This window comes from Culex quinquefasciatus, chromosome 2, assembly GCF_015732765.1.
Source record: "Culex quinquefasciatus strain JHB chromosome 2, VPISU_Cqui_1.0_pri_paternal, whole genome shotgun sequence".
Lineage (NCBI taxonomy): Eukaryota > Metazoa > Arthropoda > Insecta > Diptera > Culicidae > Culex > Culex quinquefasciatus.
The window spans coordinates 223825315-223842324 of record NC_051862.1 but is presented as its reverse complement, the minus strand read 5'-3'; the positions used below and the strand labels follow the sequence as shown (position 1 = coordinate 223842324).

The window sequence follows — 17010 nt, the reverse complement described above, 5'->3', positions numbered from 1 at the left end:
TTAGTTGAATTTAGTTTAATTTAATTGAATTTAGTTAAATTCAGTCGAATTTAGCAAGATTTAGTTAGATTTAGTAAAATTTAGTTAGATTTTATTATATTTAGTTGAATTTAGTTACATTTAGTCGAAAAAATTAAAAATTAGTAAGATCAAGACAAATTTAATAAAGTGTCGTAAATTTTCACTTAATTAATTTCAATTTAGTTAACTTTGGTTAAATTAAGTTACATTAAGTTAAAATCAGTTTTTTAAGTTAAATTGAGTAATATTTAGTTAAAATAAATGTAAGTCAAATTGGTTTAAATTTAGTAAGATTTAATTAAAATTAGTAAAATTTAGTTGATTTTAGTTAGATTTAGTAAAATTTACTTAAAGTTTAGTTAAATTCATGTGGACTTAATTGAATTTAGTTGATTTTAATTACATTTAGTAAAAATAAGTAAAATTTATTTAAGTTACGCAAAATTTCACTAAACTTATTTTAATTTAGTTAAATTTAGTAAAATTTAGTTAAGTTAAGTTCAATTGAGTTATATTTAGTTAAACTTAGTTAAATTTAGTTGAGTTTAGATAAATTCAGTTGAAATTAGTTAGATTTAGTGAAATTTAGTTAGGTTTAGTTAAACTTAGTTAAATTTAGCAAGGTTTAATTAAATTTAGTTGAATTCAGTTACATTTAGCCAAAATAAGTAAAATTTAGTTAGATTAAGTAAATTTCAATTAAGTTTCGTAAAACTTCGCATAATTTATTTCAATTTATTCGAATTTTGTTAATTTTGGCTAAATTAAGTTAAAATTAGTTAAATTAAGATAAATTTAGTTCAATTGAGTTATATTTAGATACACTTAGTTAAATTTAATTATATTTATTTAAACTGAGTTCAATTTAGTTAAATTTTTGTTGAATGCAGTGAAATTAATATAGTTAAATTAAGTTAAATTTATTTAAATTTAGTTAAATTTAGTAGAATATAATAAAGTTTTTCAACAAAATTAATTTGAATTTAGCTTAATTGATCAACATTTGTTTTAATTCAGTAATTATTGAGTCAAATTCAGTTTTACTAAGTGAAAGTAAGCTAAATTAGGTTTATAAAGTTATATTAATAATCTAACTAGTTTTTACTTATTTTGACTAAATATAACTAAATTCAACAAAATTTAATCAAATCAACCTAAATTTTACTAAATTTGACTAAATCTAACTAAATTTAAATAAATCTTACTAAATTTAAATAAATCTTACTAAATACAACTGTACTTAACTAATTTTTACTAAATCTAAATAAATTTAACTAAATTCAACTAAGTTTAACTAAATATAACTAAGTTTAACTAAATATAACTAAATTTAGTTGAATTAAGTTCAATTTAGTTAAATTTAGTCGAATTAAGTTCTGTTTAGATAAATTTAGTTAAATTAAATTAATAAATATTTAATATAATTTTGCTGAATTAAGTTCAATAAAGTTAAATTTAGATAAATTTAGACAAATTAAGTTCAATATCGATATATTTAAAAAAATATATTTCAATTAAGTAAATTAAGTTGAAATTATTTGAATTTTGTTTAGTTTATTTAAATTTAGTTAAATTGTGTAGATTTAGTTGAATTATGTAAATTTAGTTAAATTATGTAAATTTAATTAACTTAAAATATTTAAATTTAGTTAAATTAAACAAAATAAGTACAATTCATTTGAATTTAGTAAAATTCAGTTGAATTTCGCTGAGTTATGTTTATTTTTGTTGTATAAAGTTAAATTTGGTTGAATCAAGTTCAATTTGAAAATTCAATTATGTTTCATTTTGTATAATTTAGCTAAATTTAGTAAAATTTTGTAAAATTCAGTTGAATTAAGTCCAACAAAGTTAAATTTAGTAAAATTTTGATGAATGAAGTTCAATTTGGATATATTTAAAAAAAAATATGAATTAAGTTCAATTTAGTTAAATTAGATAAAATTCAGATAAATTTAGATGAATCAAGTTCAATTTAGATAAATTAAGCTTAATTAAGTTAAATTTTATAAAATTCAGTTAAATTTTGTTGAGTTAAGATCAGTTTAAATTAATTTAGTTAAATTAGGTAAATTATGAAAAAAAATTGTAAAATCTAGTTTGTGTATCTACGGTTTTTTTTGTATTTGTTTAGTTTAGTAATTCTCGTATTTTTGTATTCTGAATTTTTGTATGTTAGTATTTTGTGTTTTCGTATTTGTATTCGTTTTAGATTTTTTATGTGTTCTTTGCGTTTTTTTATTTTTGTTATGTGTTTTGTATTGTAGTTGTGTATTTTTATATTTTCTTTTGTGGTTTTAGATTTTATGTTTTCCCTTCTTTTTTGTGTTTATGTATTCATAAATTTCTGTTTTTTTACTTTCATACTGTGTAGCTTTTGTTATTTTTTTGTTTCACTTGACTGTTGATGACCGGATTTGGGTTATTCGAGAGCCCAGTTAAGAAGGAACGGGAACCACACACTGAACCCCGCTGTGCAGAATCTCTGGAACAACTGGTGCTGATGGAGGATGTTGCTAGGAATTCGGCACCGCAGTATCGTTCCGGTCAAACTAGTACTTGAAGGTTGTCGCTTGGCCGGCGAAACCGGCTGCTCCACAACCGGAGACTTTGGCCGCACATTTTGGTCCCGAATGATGACGTCTCTCTCAAACCATGGCAGCAGGTCCTTCGATCGGGAAAATAGAACGTTCGCGGCAGAACGTTTTCGTTTTGAACTCGCCACGGCGAGGACGCCCCCAGGGAGGAGAACCCTAGGATCACGTTGGGCAGCTTGGTACGGTCTGGGACGTCGAATTGAATGACACACTTGAAGAGTAGATTCACTTTGTTGGGCGGACGCGGTATTGAGGACGAAATGATGAGGGGTTTCACGTTTGCGGGTTCCTCGGTGCGGTCATTGTCGTCGGGAGACGTTTGACAGCGGGTTGCGGTTGACGTTTTGCTGAAAAAAGTGAAATAGTCAGTAATCTAGGGTTTAACTTATGAAAATCTGTAACTCACCATCGCCTCAGCTGCTGCTTCTCCGGTCCTCCCCCAAATCTTCTGCACACCAATCCGGTTCATGGTGCCGAAAATGGCAAACGTCAGCGACGTCTTTTCACCGGCATAACCCGCTTCCCGCGAGACAGAATTGAGCTCCCCAGCCGTGGCTTTTTCTTAACTGAATTTTCTTGCCGGTCTGCCCCCCCTTCAGTTTCCGATTGTTGCTTCATTCCGACAACACGGGCAACGAGTACTGTTGCAGCTTGTCCGCGTCCAGTTGCATGAGGTGGGCGAAACGGTTCCCTGGCGGACGTTCTTGGAAATCAGGTAGAAGTCGTTGCTGTGAGAAAGATGCGGGGAAAGTGAGGTTAGGTGGTGGTCGATTTGTGATTTTGTGGGGATCTTACCGTTCAAGATGTGTGATCACGTCATCTACGATGGTTCCGGGCACGGGATTCCCGGAAAATCAAACTGGTTGACTGATTGCTTTTTCGCGGCGTTAACCGCTGGAATTTCGATCGGATCGGGTCTTCGGCGCCGGACTTGTTACAAACCCCGCGGGCCCGGGTTCTTTTGTCGTTGGGTGGACGACTTCTGGTTCGAGGAAACCGGGAAACGCGACTGGGGAACTTCGGAACGCGTCCCGGAACGTTCGCGAGCTTTTGTTGTTGAATCTGGTGATGCACTCAACACGTGTAAATGAAAATTTTTGACAGTTGCTGGTCGCGTTACGAAATGGGACTGTGTGTGTGAGAGCGGCAAAGAGCAAATATGTTGGTGTGTGTGTGCAGAACAAATATACATTTTTTTAAGGATTGTGTCTAGACTAAGCGTCTTAACTGGCACTGGTGATGCCCGATTCTCGCCCGCAGCCCCCCTAACGTTAGAGTGGGCACTGGATCTCCTTCTTCGTATTCTGCCGGTTTCGTCGCTCCTTTACCCACATAGAAAAATGGGCGGAAAACGGCCAAAAAGCGGGGACGTTTTGCCTGAAAGCGGGCCCGATTTTCAGCACGCTTTTTCCCCTCGTTGTGGCCCATTGCGTGCCAGAATGCAACATTTAGGCGGGCGTTACGCATTTTGGCCGCTGTGTTACGCCCGTCTGTGGCACGCTTTTGGGCCCGTTTTGACAACGATAACGGGCCTATAAACGGGGGACCGACGTGCCGGAAACCGGGGGGTTTCTCCTTCCTGTTTACTTCGGATTTCAAGTTAGGGCGATTAAATAAAATAGGGTGACAAATAAACACGACAGATTATTATTTTATTTAAAAAAATATTGAATTAACAACAAAACTTAAGCTATTAACCTAACTAGCTAAAAAAGTATAAGTTGGGTTAGTATGTTAACAGGACTTTAAATTGATTTTATTAGTGATTTGGTCAAATTTAGTTTATTTTGGTTAGATTAAGTTAAGTTTAGATAAATAATAGATAAGTTAAATTTATTAAGATTTAATCAAAATTAGTTGAAATAAGTTATATATAGTTAAAATGAGTAAAATTTAGTTAGATTAAATAAAATTTAATTAAGTTGTAAAAGATTTCGCTTCATTTATTTCAATTTAGTAAACTTTGGCTAAATAAAGTTTTATCAAGTTGAAATTAGTTAAAGTTTAGTTAACTTTAGTTAAATTTAGTAAAATTAATTTAAATTTAGTAAAATTAGGCAAAATTTAGTTAGATTTAATTAAATTTACTTGAATTTAGTTACATATTGCTTAATTCACACCCACTTAGTTATCTTTGGCTAAATTAAGTTATATTCAGTTAAAATTAGTTAAATTAAGTTAAATTGACTTAAATTGAGTTATATTTAGTTAAACTTTATATTTAAATTAAGTTTATTTTAGTTCGATAAAATATACTTAAATTTAGTTAAATTTAGTCAAATTTAGTTAAATTCCGTTAGATTTAATTAGATTGAATTAAATTTAGTAGAATTTGGTTACAAAATAAGTCAAATTTAGTTAAGTTAAATTAAGTTTTATTTAATTAAGTTTCGTAAAATTTTGCTTAATTTAATTCAATTAAGTTGAATTTAGTTAGATTAAGTTGGATTTAGTTAACTTCAGTTGAATTTAGTTAGATTTAGTTACATATAGTAAAATTTAGTTAGATTTAGTCAAATTTTACTTAAATTTAGTTAAATTACGTTAGATTGAATTAAAATTATTTGAATTTAGTTACAACTAGTCAAAATAAGTAAAAATTAGTTAGATTAAGTAAAATTCAATTAAGTTTCGTAATATTTCGCTTAATTTATTTCAATATCAATAACTTTGGTTAAATTATGTTAAATTAAGTTAAAATAAATTAAATTAAGTAAAATTTACTAAAATTTAGTTATATTGTTTTAAATGAAATTCAGTTACATTTAGTTAAATTTAGTTGAATTTAGTTACATTAAGTCAAAATAAGTCAAATTTAGGTAGATTAAGTAAAATTTAATTAAATTCCGTACAATTTCACTTAATTTATTTCAATTTAGTTAAATTTAGTTGAATTAAGTAAAATTTTGTTAAATTGAGTTATATTTAGTTAAATATAGTGATATTTAGTTAAACTTAGTTAAATTTAGTTAAATTCAGTTAAATTTAGTTAGATTTAGTTTCATTTAGTTATATTTAGCCAAGTTTAGATAAATTTATTCAAATTTAGTTAAATTTAGGTTGATTTATTAAATTTAGTTGAATTTAGTAACATTTAGTCAAAATAAGTTAAAGTTATTTTAATTAAGTAAAATTTAATTACGTTTCGTTAAAATTTCGCTAAATTTATTTCAATTTAGTTAACTTTGGATAAAATTAAGTTATATTTAGTTAAAATTAGTTAAATTATGTTAAATTGATCTAGATTGAGTTATATTTAGTTTAATATAGTTATATTTGGTAAAACTTTGTTGAATTTAGTAAAATTTAGTTGATTTTAGTTAGATTTAGTTAAATTTATTTGAAATTAGTTAAATGTAGTCAAATTTAGTTAGATTTAATTAAATTTAGTTGAATTAAGTTACACTTAGTCAAAATAAGTAAAATTTAGTTAGATTTAGTTCAATTTAGAAAAAAAAAATCTAAAATTTAGTTTAATTGAGTTATATTCAGTTAAATTTAGTTATATCTAGTTAAGCTTATTTAAATTTTGTTAAATTCAGTTGAATTTCGTTAGATTTAATGAAATTTAGTTACATTTAGTTAAAGTTAAAAAAATTTAATTAGATTAAGGTGGTTAAACTTAGTTAAATTTAGTTTTGTTTAGTTAAGTTCAGTTAAATCTAGTCGAGTTTTGTTGAATTTATTTAGATTTAATTAAATTAAATAACATTTAGTGAAATTTAATCAATAAAATTTTACTAACATATAGTTAAATTCAGTTAAATTTAGTTGTATTCAGTTAGATTTTATTAAATCTAGTTGAATTTAGTAACATTCAGTGAAATTTAGTAAAAATTAGTTAAGTTTAGTTAAATTCAGTTGAAATTAATTAAATTTAGTAAAAATAAGTTAAATTAAGTTTAATTCAGTTGAAATTTATTAAATATTAAATAAAATTTAGTTAAATTTATTAAATTTCGTAAAATTTAATAAAATTTAGTTAAAATAATAAAATTTATTTAGATTCAGTAAAATTTAAATAAGTTTAGTTATATGTTGTTTAATTTATTTCAATTGAGCTACATTTGGCTTAGTTAAGTTATATTAAGTTAAAATAAGTAATATTCAGTTAATATTAGTTAAGTTCAGTTAAATTCAGTAAAAAAAAAAAGAAAAAAATATGTAGGTTCATAAAAATTTTCGTAAATTTTATTCAAATTGGATAAATTTAGTTAGATTAAGCTTGACTTTGTTGAATTTACTTAAATTTAGTTTAATTCACATAAAATTGGCTAAATTTGAATAAAATCAGTTTAAAAAAAGGTAAATTAATTTAAATTAAGCCGAATTAAATTAAATTTAGTGAAATTAGGTTAAATTTAGTAAAATTAAATAAAATGTTGTTGAATTAAGTTAAATTTACCTAAATTAAGCAAAATTATGTTTAATTTACCTAAATGTGATTAAATTTAGTTGAATTTAACTAAGTTAAGTTAAGTTTGGCTAAATTTAGTAAAGTTTTGCTAAATTTAGTTAAATTTATGCAAAATTTGCTGAGTTTATTTAAATTTTGTTAAAATGAATTAAATGAAGTATAATTTAGTTAAATATGGCTAAATTTGTTGAAATTACTTAAATTTGGCTAAATTTAGTTAAATTACGTTGAATTAGGTAAATTTAGAAACTAAAATTTAGTGAAGTTTAGTAAATCTATGTTTAATTTGATTGAATTCAGTAAGTTTAATAATTTTTAGTAATCTTTGTTAAATTTAGTAAAGTTAAGTAAAATTGAGTAAATTTTATTTAAATTGAGTTAAAATTTGATTAAATTAAGATAAACTAAGTTAAATTGGTAGAATCAAGCTAAATAAAGTCAAATTTAGTTAAACTATGTTATAATTAGTAATATTGAGTTAAATTTGGCAGAACTTAAGTCAATTAATTTAAATTAACCTAAATTTACTTAAATTAAGTTAAATTTAGTTTAAAAATGATAAGTTTAGCAAAATTTTGTAAAATTTAGTTTAAATTGGCTAAAATTTGTTAAATTCAGTTAAATTTTATCAAAGTAAGTAAAATTTGGTTAAATTAAGCAAAATTTATTTATGTTTAGTAAAATATCGCTTAATTGAGTAAAGTTTGACTAAATAAAGTAGTTTAAAGCTTAATTCGCTTTAGTTAAATTGAGATTAATTTACTTAAATAGGGCTAAATATAGATAAAATTAATAAAAGGCAGTTTTATTACTTTCAAATCAGTCAAATTAAATTAAATTAAGTTAAATAATATAGAATTTAGTTAAATTTACTTCAATTAAGTTAATTTAAGTTAAATTTATCAAAATTAAGTTAAATTGAGTTAAATATTGTTGTTTGTTTGTTGGGTTTATTTATTTGACCAGTTAAATTAAAACTAAATTTAGTTCAGCTTGGTTAATTTTTGTTTAATTCTGTTGAATTAGGGTAAGTTTAATAAATTTTATTAAACTTCAAAATTGATTTAAATTAGGTTAAATCGAGTTAAATTAAGTTAAATTGGGTTAAATTAAGATAAACTTAGTTAAAATTGGTAGAATGAAGTGGAAAAAAGTCTACTTTCGTTAAATTATGTTATATTTAGTAAAATTGAGTCAAATTTGGTAGAATTTAAGTCAGTTCAATCAAATTAAGGCAAATTCAGTTAAATTTTGTAACATTTAGTTCAAATATGTGAAATTAAGCAAAATTTGGTAAAAATTTAGTCTAATTCGGCTGAAATGAGTAAAATTTAGTTGAATTAAGTTAAAATAAGCTCAATTTAGTAAAATTTTGTTTAATTTAGTTCAATGTGGCTGCATTTAGTTTAATTTAAATAATTTTGCCTAATTTTTTAAATATTATGTTAAATTTGATTTAATTTACCTAAATTAACTTTGATTCAGTTAAATTTAGTAACATTTTGCTAAATTCAGCTAAATTTAGTAAAATATAGTTAGTATAGTTTTTTTTAATTATTGTATATTTATTTTTGTATTTTTGTATTTTTGTATTTTTGTACTTTTGTATTTTTGTATTTTTGTATTTTTGTATTTTTGTATTTTTGTATTTTTGTATTTTTGTATTTTTGTATTTTTGTATTTTTGTATTTTTGTATTTTTGTATTTTTGTATTTTTGTATTTTTGTATTTTTGTATTTTGTATTTTTGTATTTTTGTATTTTTGTATTTTGTATTTTTGTATTTTTGTATTTTTGTATTTTTGTATTTTTGTATTTTTGTATTTTTGTATTTTTGTATTTTTGTATTTTTGTATTTTTGTATTTTTGTATTTTTGTATTTTTGTATTTTTGTATTTTTGTATTTTTGTATTTTTGTATTTTTGTATTTTTGTATTTTGTATTTTTGTATTTTTGTATTTTGTATTTTTGTATTTTTGTATTTTTGTATTTTTGTATTTTTGTATTTTTGTATTTTTGTATTTTTGTATTTTTGTATTTTTGTATTTTTGTATTTTTGTATTTTTGTATTTTTGTATTTTTGTATTTTTGTATTTTTGTATTTTTGTATTTTTGTATTTTTGTATTTTGTATTTTTGTATTTTTGTATTTTTGTATTTTTGTATTTTTGTATTTTTGTATTTTTGTATTTTGTATTTTTGTATTTTTGTATTTTTGTATTTTTGTATTTTTGTATTTTTGTATTTTTGTATTTTTGTATTTTTGTATTTTTGTATTTTTGTATTTTGTATTTTGTATTTTTGTATTTTTGTATTTTGTATTTTTGTATTTTTGTATTTTGTATTTTTGTTTTTTTTTTGTTTCTTTGGGTATTTTTTGTATGTTTAAAGAAAATATTGAGTAATGTTGGAGACTTTTGGCCTTAAAAGAACTACTGTAGGAACGAAACTTAGTTAAAAGTAAAATCGATCAAAAATTAATGTTTTTGGGGAAAATAAATTAATGAGAACTTTGAAAAGTGAAGCGCCTTCGGCAATGGAACAAAAAGAGTGTGAAAAGTGATTACACTCTCGCAATAAGAAGCAAAAAAAAACACAGTAGATCAACGCTGGTCAGTTGAGGTTCATCGTGACGGAAGCCTTGCCGAAGTGATCCCAGCCTGAATTGATGACGTGACGCCCCCTGTGGTAGAGAGAGATGCAGCGAGTTGGACAGCACGGTCGCGGAACATTGAGTTGGCGGATAACTGGTTCGCTAAGGCGGCCGTTTGGCTCAGCACCGGCCACCGGCTGCGCTGGATGTTGGGGCAACAGTTGGACAAACTGCTGAACTTCCGGGTTGGCTACGGCCGATTCGACGGCCAGCTCGAACAACATCTTGCGCTGGTCTTGCAGCTTTTTGCGCCACAGCACGTTCTGCAGGATGCTCTGGGAGTAGAACCGCAACTCTTGATGGATCGGCCGATCGCCGTCGCTGGTTCTGCTGCTGGGGGAAGCGAATGTTGCGAAACCACCTGGCGAAAGTTTGCCCTATCTGCTGGATGTACACATTCGCACCACGCACAGCTTGCTGAAGCGCGATCCGGATTGGTCGCCGGTGCCGCTCTCGGTCTCCAAAGCCGGGTCAAACTTCATAAAATTTCGCGTTTTTCACGTTGACCCCGTCCCGCCTGCTTAACTTCTGCTTCTCATCCCCTTCCGGCGACCATCCACTCCGGATCCTCCTCGATGACCGTGTCCTGGAGGCGGTAGAATTGGTGGTGATCGTTGCCGGGGTGGCGCGTGCCCTTCGTGAAGACGGCTGCGGAAACTGCTGCGATGCCACCCATGGTATTGTTCTGCAGTTCATGTGCGGCAACTCGAAACAGATTCCTTTTTTTGGCCAAGGCTACGGTGGCCGTTTTGGTCCTTGGGGGGGGCAGCGGAGCGCCGCTTGGAAGAGGTTGCGGAGGGGGAAGCTGTTGTCGTCCCGTCCCCGGTAGTTGTTCCGCAGGCTGAAGATACTAACGAAATCTGTTGCCGGGAAATGAAGATTTTATGTCTCGAATGATTAATTAAAGTGGTTACTTACCTTCAATTTCAGAAATTATTTCAAGAATTCCAAAGAACGGACCAACCAATCAATTATTTTAAACACGTTTGAAAAAAGCAAACAAACATGTTTGACAGCTTGCGCGTTATGAAAACTGAAGCAGTGTGCGTGCTGGAGAGCGTGTATGATGTTGGTGTGAGTGTACAACACAAAAATCGAATTTTTTAAGGTGTGTGTCTTGGCTTAAGAATCTTAACTGGCACTGGCGATGCCCGATAATCGCCCGTTCCCCCCGCAAAAGTTAGAGTGGGTTAAAATTAGTTAAATTAAGATAAATTTAGTTCAATTGAGTTATATTTAGATACACTTAGTTAAATTTAATTATATTTATTTAAACTGAGTTCAATTTAGTTAAATTTTTGTTGAATGCAGTGAAATTAATATAGTTAAATTAAGTTAAATTTATTTAAATTTAGTTAAATTTAGTAGAATATAATAAAGTTTTTTCAACAAAATTAATTTGAATTTAGCTTAATTGATCAACATTTGTTTTAATTCAGTAATTATTGAGTCAAATTCAGTTTTACTAAGTGAAAGTAAGCTAAATTAGGTTTATAAAGTTATATTAATAATCTAACTAGTTTTTACTTATTTTGACTAAATATAACTAAATTCAACAAAATTTAATCAAATCAACCTAAATTTTACTAAATTTGACTAAATCTAACTAAATTTAAATAAATCTTACTAAATTTAAATAAATCTTACTAAATACAACTGTACTTAACTAATTTTTACTAAATCTAAATAAATTTAACTAAATTCAACTAAGTTTAACTAAATATAACTAAGTTTAACTAAATATAACTAAATTTAGTTGAATTAAGTTCAATTTAGTTAAATTTAGTCGAATTAAGTTCTGTTTAGATAAATTTAGTTAAATTAAATTAATAAATATTTAATATAATTTTGCTGAATTAAGTTCAATAAAGTTAAATTTAGATAAATTTAGACAAATTAAGTTCAATATCGATATATTTAAAAAAATATATTTCAATTAAGTAAATTAAGTTGAAATTATTTGAATTTTGTTTAGTTTATTTAAATTTAGTTAAATTGTGTAGATTTAGTTGAATTATGTAAATTTAGTTAAATTATGTAAATTTAATTAACTTAAAATATTTAAATTTAGTTAAATTAAACAAAATAAGTACAATTCATTTGAATTTAGTAAAATTCAGTTGAATTTCGCTGAGTTATGTTTATTTTTGTTGTATAAAGTTAAATTTGGTTGAATCAAGTTCAATTTGAAAATTCAATTATGTTTCATTTTGTATAATTTAGCTAAATTTAGTAAAATTTTGTAAAATTCAGTTGAATTAAGTCCAACAAAGTTAAATTTAGTAAAATTTTGATGAATGAAGTTCAATTTGGATATATTTAAAAAAAAATATGAATTAAGTTCAATTTAGTTAAATTAGATAAAATTCAGATAAATTTAGATGAATCAAGTTCAATTTAGATAAATTAAGCTTAATTAAGTTAAATTTTATAAAATTCAGTTAAATTTTGTTGAGTTAAGATCAGTTTAAATTAATTTAGTTAAATTAGGTAAATTATGAAAAAAAATTGTAAAATCTAGTTTGTGTATCTACGGTTTTTTTTGTATTTGTTTAGTTTAGTAATTCTCGTATTTTTGTATTCTGAATTTTTGTATGTTAGTATTTTGTGTTTTCGTATTTGTATTCGTTTTAGATTTTTTATGTGTTCTTTGCGTTTTTTTTATTTTTGTTATGTGTTTTGTATTGTAGTTGTGTATTTTTATATTTTCTTTTGTGGTTTTAGATTTTATGTTTTCCCTTCTTTTTTGTGTTTATGTATTCATAAATTTCTGTTTTTTTACTTTCATACTGTGTAGCTTTTGTTATTTTTTTGTTTCACTTGACTGTTGATGACCGGATTTGGGTTATTCGAGAGCCCAGTTAAGAAGGAACGGGAACCACACACTGAACCCCGCTGTGCAGAATCTCTGGAACAACTGGTGCTGATGGAGGATGTTGCTAGGAATTCGGCACCGCAGTATCGTTCCGGTCAAACTAGTACTTGAAGGTTGTCGCTTGGCCGGCGAAACCGGCTGCTCCACAACCGGAGACTTTGGCCGCACATTTTGGTCCCGAATGATGACGTCTCTCTCAAACCATGGCAGCAGGTCCTTCGATCGGGAAAATAGAACGTTCGCGGCAGAACGTTTTCGTTTTGAACTCGCCACGGCGAGGACGCCCCAGGGAGGAGAACCCTAGGATCACGTTGGGCAGCTTGGTACGGTCTGGGACGTCGAATTGAATGACACACTTGAAGAGTAGATTCACTTTGTTGGGCGGACGCGGTATTGAGGACGAAATGATGAGGGTTTCACGTTTGCGGGTTCCTCGGTGCGGTCATTGTCGTCGGGAGACGTTTGACAGCGGGTTGCGGTTGACGTTTTGCTGAAAAAAGTGAAATAGTCAGTAATCTAGGGTTTAACTTATGAAAATCTGTAACTCACCATCGCCTCAGCTGCTGCTTCTCCGGTCCTCCCCCAAATCTTCTGCACACCAATCCGGTTCATGGTGCCGAAAATGGCAAACGTCAGCGACGTCTTTTTCACCGGCATAACCCGCTTCCCGCGAGACAGAATTGAGCTCCCCAGCCGTGGCTTTTTCTTAACTGAATTTTCTTGCCGGTCTGCCCCCCCTTCAGTTTCCGATTGTTGCTTCATTCCGACAACACGGGCAACGAGTACTGTTGCAGCTTGTCCGCGTCCAGTTGCATGAGGTGGGCGAAACGGTTCCCTGGCGGACGTTCTTGGAAATCAGGTAGAAGTCGTTGCTGTGAGAAAGATGCGGGAAAGTGAGGTTAGGTGGTGGTCGATTTGTGATTTTGTGGGGATCTTACCGTTCAAGATGTGTGATCACGTCATCTACGATGGTTCCGGGCACGGGATTCCCGGAAAATCAAACTGGTTGACTGATTGCTTTTTCGCGGCGTTAACCGCTGGAATTTCGATCGGATCGGGTCTTCGGCGCCGGACTTGTTACAAACCCCGCGGGCCCGGGTTCTTTTGTCGTTGGGTGGACGACTTCTGGTTCGAGGAAACCGGGAAACGCGACTGGGGAACTTCGGAACGCGTCCCGGAACGTTCGCGAGCTTTGTTGTTGAATCTGGTGATGCACTCAACACGTGTAAATGAAAATTTTTGACAGTTGCTGGTCGCGTTACGAAATGGGACTGTGTGTGAGAGCGGCAAAGAGCAAATATGTTGGTGTGTGTGTGCAGAACAAATATACATTTTTTTAAGGATTGTGTCTAGACTAAGCGTCTTAACTGGCACTGGTGATGCCCGATTCTCGCCCGCAGCCCCCCTAACGTTAGAGTGGGCACTGGATCTCCTTCTTCGTATTCTGCCGGTTTCGTCGCTCCTTTATCTGCATACTGTTTCTGCCGCTGTCGTCTCTGCTTCAGGTTCTCCGCTACTCCTTCAACTATTCTTGGCTTCAGCACCCCACTCTAACTTTTGGGGGGGGAGCGGGCGATTATCGGGCATCGCCAGTGCCAGTTAAGACGCCTTTAGTCTAGACACAATCCTTAAAAAAATATTTTTGTTTGCACACGCACACCAACATATTTGCTCTTTGCCGCTCTCACGCACACAGTCCCATTTCGTAACGCGACCAGCAACTGTCAAAAATTTTCATTTACACGTGTTGAGTGCATCACCAGCTTCAACAACAAAAGCTCGCGAACGTTCCGGGACGCGTTCCGAAGTTCCCCCGGCCGCGTTTCCCCGGTTTCCTCGAACCAGAAGTCGTCCACCCAACGATAAAAGTACCCGGGCCCGCGGTGTAAGAATTCCGGCGCCGAAGACCCCCAGTGATCCAATCGAAATTCCAGCGGTTAACGCCGCGAAAAACCAATCAGTCAACCAGTTTGATTTTCCGGGAACCCCGTGCCCGGAACCATCGTAGATGACGTGATCACACTTCTTGAACGGTAAAATCCCCACAAAATCACAAAACCACCACCACCTAACCTCACTTTCCCCGCGTCTCTCCCACAGCAACGACTCCTACCTGATTTCCAAGAACGTCCGCCAGGGAACCGTTTTGCCCACCTCATACAACTGGACGCGGACAAGCTGCAACAGTTCTCGTTGCCCGTGTTGTCGGAATGGAGCAAGAATCGGAAACTGAAGGCTGGGGAGCTCAATTCCGTCTCGCGGGAAGCGGGTTACGCCGGTGAAGAAGACGTCGCTGACGTTTGCCATTTTCGGCACCAGTATGAACCGGATTGGGGTGCAGAAGATTTGGGGGAGGACCGGAGAAGCAGCAGCTGAGGCGATGGTGAGTTACAGATTTACATAAGTTAAACCCTAGATTACTGACTATTTCACTTATTTCAGCAAAACGTCAACCGCAACCCGCTGTAAAACGTCTCCCGACGACAATGACCGCACCGAGGAACCCGCAAACGTGAAACCCCTCATCATTTCGTCCTCAATACCGCGTCCGCCCAACAAAGTGAATCTCCTCTTCGAGTGTGTCATGCAGCAACGTCCCCTCAATTCGACGTCCCAGACCGTACCAAGCTGCCCAACGTGCCCCTCGGGTTCTCCTCCCTGGGAGCGTCCTCGCCGTGGCGAGTTCGCGACGAGTTCAAAACGAAGCGTGTGGTTCCCGTTCCTTCCTAACTGGGCTCACGAATAACCCAAATCCGGTCATCAACAGTCAAGTGAAACAAAAAAAAAACAAAAACACACAAAAAGAGAAGGGAAAACATAAAATCTAAAACCACAAAAGAAAATATAAAAATACACCACTATAATTAAAAAACACAAACAATTTTAAAAAAACGCAAAGAACACATAAAAAACGAAAACGAATACGAAAACACAAAATACTAACATACAAAAATTCAGAATACAAAAATACGAGAATTACAAAACTAAAAAATATAAAAAAAACCGTAGATACACAAACTAAATTTTACTAATTTTTTCATAATTTACCTAATTTAACTAAATTATTTTAAATTGATCTTAACTCAACAAATTTAACTGAATTTTATAAAATTTAACTTAATTAAGCTTATGCATCTAAATTTATCAGAATTTTATATAATTTAACTAAATTGAACTTAATTCAATTTTTTTTTCAAATATATTCAAATTGAACTTCATTCATCTAAATTTGACTAAATTTAACTTTATTGAACTTAATGCAACTGAATTTTACAAAACTCTACTAAATTTAGCTAAATTATACATAATGAAACTTAATTCAATTTTCAAATTGAACTTAATTCAACCAAATTTAACTTTATACAACAAAAATGAACATAACTCAACAAAATTTAACTGAATTTAACTAAATTTATATGAATTTTACTTATTTTGCTTAATTTAACTAAATTTAAATAATTAAAGTAAATTAAATTTACATAATTTAACTAAATTTATATAATTCAACTAAATCTACACAATTTAACCAAATTTAACCTGGTTTAAATAAATTTTACAAAATTTAAATAATTTCAACTTAATTTACTTAATTTAAATATTTTTATTTTAAATATATTGATATTGACCTTAATTTGTCAAAATTTATCTAAATTTAACTTTATTAAATATATATTTATTAGTTTGATTAAATTTACTAAATTTAACTAAATTGAACTTAATTCAACTTAACTTAGTTATATATAGTTGAACTTAGTTGAATTTATTTAGATTTAGTAAAATTTATTTAAATTAAGTAAAATTTAGTTGAATTTAATTAAATTTAGTTCAATTTAAGTAAATTTAGTTCAATTTAAGTACATTTCGCTTAATTTATTTCAAATAAATTAACTTTGGCTAAATTAAGTTATATTAAAATAAAATTTGTTAAATTGACTTAAATTGAGCAATATTTAGTTAAACTTAGTTATATTAAGTTAAATTTAGTTCAATTTAGTTAAATTAAGTTAAATTTAATTACATTTAGTTGAATTTTGTTAATTTCAGTCATATTTAGTTGTTTTTAGTTAGATTTCGTTAAATTTACTTAAGTTTGGTCAGATTTAGTTAAATTTAGTTAGATTAGGTTAAATTTAATTAAGTTTCGTAATATTTTGCTTAATTTCTTTCAATTTAGATAAACTTAGTTAAATTTAGATTATTTTAGTTAAAATTAGTTAAATTCAATTAAAATCAGTTATCTTTAGTTAAATTCAGTTAAATTAAGTAGAATTTTTTTGAATTTAGTTAAATTCATTAAAATTTTATTAAATTTAGTTGAATTTAGTTATATTTAGTTAAAATAAGTAAAATTTAGTTAGATTAAATAAAATTTAATTAGGTTTCGTGAAATTTCGCTTCATTTATTTCAATATAGTTAACTTTGGCTAAATTAAGTTATATTAAGTTAAA

At 29.5% G+C, this 17010-nt stretch overlaps 2 long non-coding RNA genes across 2 annotated transcripts; one reads left to right on the top strand and one right to left on the bottom strand.

Annotated features, from left to right (window-relative positions):
- Positions 1–2404: 2404 nt before the first annotated feature.
- Positions 2405–3122, bottom strand: LOC119766530. Its single transcript, XR_005276962.1, has 2 exons — positions 3025–3122; positions 2405–2965 (listed from the first exon to the last, which is right to left on the bottom strand). It is a non-coding gene; the product is annotated as an uncharacterized LOC119766530 (long non-coding RNA).
- Positions 3123–14122: 11000 nt separating this feature from the next.
- LOC119766531 lies at positions 14123–15349 on the top strand. The gene is made up of 3 exons (XR_005276963.1): positions 14123–14594; positions 14662–14944; positions 15004–15349. It is a non-coding gene; the product is annotated as an uncharacterized LOC119766531 (long non-coding RNA).
- Positions 15350–17010: the final 1661 nt, after the last annotated feature.